Below are 6013 nucleotides of genomic sequence, written 5' to 3' on the forward strand. Positions count from 1 at the left end.
ATTAATATACAAGAATACATAGAGAGAGGAAGAAAGGAACTTTTAAAAAAGTATAATAGACAAATGTAACGATGAACCCAAACTGTTTTATAGATTTGTCAGTGGCGAATTGAAACAAAAGGAAGGAATCGCCAAACTGAAAGTAGATGGAGAGGTCTATAAAGATGTGGCAATGCAAGCTGAAATAATTAACAAACGTTGCCAGTCAGTTTTCACTAATGAAAGTGAGTTTGTGGAAGGGGAGGGAGTGACTAGAAATGTAATGATGAAAGATATAAAAGTGGAAGTACAGGAAGTGTATAAATTACTGGAAACTCAAGATGTAAGGAAAGCCCCAGGACCAGATGGAATCTCTAATTGGGAACTGAAGGAATGGAGAGAACAACTGGCGGATAAGATTCACGTTTAATTATGTGTTCTCTGGAAGAGGGGAAAATGCCTCATAAATGGAAAAGGGCAAATGTGGTACCAATTTATAAGGGAGGAAACAAGGAAGAACCCCTGAATTATAGACTTGTGTCCCTAACCAGCATTGTTGCAAAACTGTGCGAGAAAATCCTGAAAGATGGATAAAATATCTGAAAGAGATGAATATTTTGGCCGAAAGTCAGTTTGGATTCAGAAGAGGAAGGTCATTTGTTTCCAGCTTGTTGAGCTTTTACTCAAGAGCAATTGACGTGCTACAGGAGGGAGACGGTTGGGTGGACTGTGTGTGTTTAGATATGGAAAAGGCCTTCGACAAGGTACCCCATAAGAGACAATTGTGGAAACTAGAGCATACGGTATAGAAGGACTGAAGGGAAACCTCCTGGAATGGATGAGAGACTTTCTGAGAGACAGACAAATAAGGACACTAATAAAGGACAGGATGTCTGGATGGAGAGAAGTAACAAGTGGACTCCCCCATGCTTCTGTGTTGGCGCCAGTAATGTTCCTGATTTACGTAAATGGGTCTAGTTAGTACTTGGATGGGTGACCGCCTGGGAACACCAGATGCTGTTGGCATCCCTACGTGTCAAGTGGGGTTGGTGGAGGATTAGTGCTCCTCCCTGTAAAACAATTAACTCTAAGCCCTTGGCCACCGCGTGTGGGATGCATGGCGTCTGGCAATGAATGAATGAAAAATATGGTAGAGGGAGTGAACAGTTATGCAAGTCTGTTTGCTTTTGATACAAAAATCTTGAGGAAGGTAGAGGCAGAAGAGGACTGTAAAATGCTACAGGAGGGTCTGGATAGGATACATGACTGGAGCCAGAAGTGGGAAATGTAATTCAATGCAAAGAAACGTCCATACCACGTTGAGTACACCGCTTCCCGTCCGATCAGCGAAGTTAAGCAACGTTGGGTCTGGTTATTACTTGGATGGGTGACCGCCTGGGAACACCAGATGCTGTTGGCATAACGTTCTCCCTACGTGTCAAGTGGGGTTGGTGGAGGATTAGTGCCCCTCCCTGTCAAATAATTAACTCTAAGCCCTTGGCCACCCCGTTCGGGATACATGGCATCTGGCAATGAATGAATGAATGAATGAAAAACGTACCAAGAGACCATCACTGACATATTTGATGGGTAATGAACCTATCACAAAAGCCAGAGAAGACAAAGATTTGGGAGTGCTGGTCCAGGATAGTTTGTCTCCTGAAAAACATATTAACAAGACAGTTAGAGAGAGACGTATAAACTCTTGACTAACATAAGAGTAGCATTTCACTACATGGATGAGGAGATGATGAAAAAATTGATAGTGGCCATGATTCGCCCCAGGTTAGAATATGCAACAGTACTGTGGTCCCCACACAAAAAAAAACTATCACAAAAGCCAGAGAAGAGAAAGATCTGGGAGTGCAGGTCCAGGATAGTTTGTCTCCTGAAAAACATATTAACAAAACAGTTAGAGAGACGTATAAACTCTTGACTAACATAAGAGTAGCATTTCATTACATGGATGAGGAGATGATGAAAAAAATTGATAGTGGCCATGATTCGCCCCAGGTTAGAATATGCAGCAGTACTGTGGTTCCCACACAAAAAGAAAGATATAAAAAAGATTGAGAGAATACAAAGAACAGCAACTAAGATGGTCCCCAGTCTGGCAGGTCTGTCGTACAGAGAGAGGCTGGAAAAACTCGATTTGCCTTCCTTAGAGGAAAGGAGAGAGAGGGGCGAGATGATTGCCGTGTTCAGGACCATGATGGGAGTAGATAAAATTGACAGAGAAGATCTGTTGTTATGGGATAAGAGAGTAACAAAAGGACACGGAATGAAACTGAAGAAGCCAAGCTGCTTGAAGGATATCAAGAAATATAGTTTTCCTGATAGATGTATAGACCTGTGGAATAACCTGGACAAAGAGATCGTCCAGTCTAAAAACTTAAACGAGTTTAAAGCAAAATTTGACTTATTGAGAAACAGAGACGGGACCCCACAAGCGTAGCTCATTTCCTGTGTATTACAACAAGGTAAATACAACTAGGTAAATACACATACCTAGCAATTATTAAACCTTTGCTAGATATCGGGTTCGAGGATGACAAGCAAAAAATAGCTGTCACACTTCCGCCACTGGGCAAAGCGGCTGCAAATGTAGTGCCCGAGATCGTCCCGGGGCTCACCTGACAGAATATCACGAAACTCGTGATTCAGGCCATCACTCCCTCACTAGGTAAAGTGGTGGCGCTAACCCAATTGGATAACCTAACCTTTGATGGCAATTTGAATGACACTCTAATCCAGGCCAATTGCCTGGTCATTGCTGCCTACCCGGAGGCAGATGATGAAACCCGGGAGCAACACACCTTTAAAACTCCCCTTAGAATGCTGCCCAGCATGGTCTAGGACACTTTACAATCCATGACCTTACCAGAGACATGGATAAGGATATCCAACTGATACACCGCCTCCTGACCTCCCGCCCTACACCCCAGCAAATCAACGTGGTGAAAAAGTTCCCCATGAACATCCCGACTCTCCCAGTCAAGCCACGTCTGCCTACGCCCCACACCAGCCCCATCTCAGCACCCAGCCTGCCTAGGGTGTATCCCACCCACCGGTGTCCCAGTCACAAAAAGAATTCCAATCTCATTCTGGTGAATCTCTGGGAGTTCTCTGCTTGCAGCTCCAGGTGCCCACTACACGATATCAGGGACCAATTAAAAGCTACCAGGTGAAAAACCACCACCCCAGGCCGATGTAAAATCTCCTCCCTGGAGAATGAGGAACCAGAGGACGAACCCGCATCCATTGAGGAGACCGAACCCAGGGAACAGGAGCCGGAGGAAGAAGAAGGAGGCCCCGGGCAGTGGGATTTTTAGGATCGCCCCCACACCTTCCCACGGTGGTGGGGACCACTTCCCCCAAATACCGCCCCCCAGTTTACCACAAGATGAAGCTGAAGGGGGTGAAAGCCAGACTTCTGGTCGACACAGGAGCGGCCAGATCCTGCCTGTATAGCCACTACTTCTCCCGTCACAAGTCGACCTTTGGCCCGGTATTCCCGATGGCTACACACCCTGTGGATGCTGGGGATGGCCATCTGCCGAACCGTGGAGAAACATGGCCCCTGTGCGTCAACATCCATCAGCTGGCATTGACACACCACAAGTTCATTGTGTTTGACTCTTCCTGCCGCAATTATGACGGATATCTGGGGCTGGACCTGCTGCAGAAGTTAGGAGTCACAATTGATTGCCGCAACAGACAGCTCCAGTTCCAGAAATCACCCGATCCCACACCTCCCACTCGGGCCGTCTGCACTTGCATGTCACAGCCACGGCCAGAAGATTCCACGACCCCCTTTCTCTCCCTCCCCTGGCCTCCCTTCCCTCTCTCCCCCTGAGCCCCCTCTTTTCCCGCCACCATTTCCTCTGCTGTCACCATTCCCCCTCACCACGAAGCCTGGGTGCCCCTCAACCAGCCCTCAGGTACATCCGTCCCATTCTTCCCACTCCTGCCACCAGGAATGCTCTCGGCCTGCCTCCTGCCCCCAACCTTCCTTCCCCCTCATCACAAGGCAATCCACATTGCCAACCTTGCCCCCTCGCCCCTCACTCTCCCTAAAGGGTTCATAATCAGAGAGATGGAGGAAGCCGAGCCCTGTGCCCCCTCTCCCTCCCACTCCCCCGCCCCTCTGCCCCCATTATCGACAATCTCTCCGCCCACCAATCAGACACTCTCCGACGCCTCTTCCTGGATTTCCAAGATCTGTTCGCGGCGGGACCAGCTGCCATTGGACATACCACCTACATGGCTCACGAGATCCACATGACAGGCCCACCGATCTGACAGCCATCCTGGTGGAAGAACCCCAAACAGCAGGAAGAGGAAGACCACCAGGTTCAGGAGATGATTGAAGCCGAAGTCGTCTCCCTCTCAACCAGCCCCTGGTCCTCCCCTGTCGTCCTTGTGAAGAAAAAGTATGGCACGATGCGGTTCTGCATCGATTATCGCAGGATTAACAACGTAACCACCAAGGATGCTACTCCACTCCCGCACATAGACGACTCCCTAGATTCTCTGTACAGCGCCTCCTGGTTCTCCACCCTCGGCCTCCAGTCAGGGTATTGGCAGGTCCTGGTGCAACTGGAGGACAGAGGCAAAACTGCTTTCTCGACCAGCAATGGGAAACATTATGAATTTAATGTTTTACCCTTCGGCCTCTGTAACGCCCCCACCTCCTTCTCAAGACTAATGGAATCTGTCCTCAGCGGCCTTACATGGGAGATCTGTCTAGCTTACTTGGACGACATCATCATTTTCAGCAAGACCTGGGCTGACCACCTTCAGCGCCTCCTTCGGGTTTTCACCAGAATCCGACAGGCAGGCCTCAAACTCCAGCCCTCAAAGTGCGTCCTGGCCACCAGAACTGTCTCATTCCTAGGACATGTCATCTCCCAGGCTGGCATATCTCCCAATCCGACAAGCTCCGTGCCATTGTGGACATACCCCCAACACAAGACATTCACGAAATTCTAGCTTTCCTCGGCCTAGCATCCTATTACCGGTGTTTTGTGAAGGGGTTCACTCATGTTGCCAAGCCACTCCATGACCTGACCCGTAAGGGAGAACCGTTCATCTGGACGGACAAGAGACGAGCCACCTTACAACAACTTAAGGACAAAGTCATTTCCGCCCCAGTTGTGGCCTTTCCCGACTATGCCCTCCCATTCTGGCTCTACACCGTCATTTCCCTAATCGCGATCAGTGCTGTGCCGGCACAAGTCCAAGAGGGCCACAAGCACATTATTGCCTGTGCCAGCCGTACCCTCAGTCAGGTAGAAAAGAATTATGCCGCCACTAAGAGGGAGTGCCTGGGCATCATCTGGGCACTAGAGTACTTCCAGGCATACCTATCAGGGACTCAAGTTACTATCATCACTGATCACCAGTCCCTATAATGGCTGCAGCAGTCTGTCACCCACAACGCCCAGCTCATCAGATTGCATGAAACCCTGGAGAAGTTCAACTATGAAATTTCGTACTGCCCCAGCACACTCCACACCAATGCAGATGTTGTCTTCCGGCTTCCTATCAATGCTGTCCAGCCAGAACCAGACCACCTCCAGCAGTGGCATTGTAAGGAACGACCCCCCTGGATCCCCCAGCATCTCTTGAAGAAGCTATATCGCCAGGGCAACCACCTGCTCATTCCATCCGGGCATATCATCCTAGCCCATAACACCGCCCTCGATGCCCTCTGACACCCGCATACTCGCAACAGCATTCACCTGGGCACAAAAAAACTCCTGCAGGTCTTTAACAACACCTACTGGGTGCCCAATCCCTGCACCCTAGCCAAGGAGATTATCCAATCTTGCCAAGTATGCGCCACAGGTAAGGACATCACCCGTACCGCCGACCCATCATGACACATTACCGCCCACAAACCTTGGCAGTTGCTGGTGACCGGCATAGTGGGACCTCTACCCCCGAAATCAGGCTATCGGTATGTGATCACATTCATTGATACATACACCAAATTCGTCATAGCCTGCCCAGCAAAAGAACACCACGCTGT

General features: G+C 49.1%; 1 pseudogene; it reads left to right on the forward strand.

The window, feature by feature from the left end:
- Positions 1–1280: 1280 nt before the first annotated feature.
- Positions 1281–1399, forward strand: LOC145397413 (5S ribosomal RNA; annotated as a pseudogene).
- The last annotated feature ends 4614 nt before the right edge of the window (positions 1400–6013 follow it).

This window comes from Coenobita brevimanus, chromosome 40 (assembly GCF_032717465.1).
Source record: "Coenobita brevimanus isolate Jiangsu-jjx chromosome 40, ASM3271746v2, whole genome shotgun sequence".
Lineage (NCBI taxonomy): Eukaryota > Metazoa > Arthropoda > Malacostraca > Decapoda > Coenobitidae > Coenobita > Coenobita brevimanus.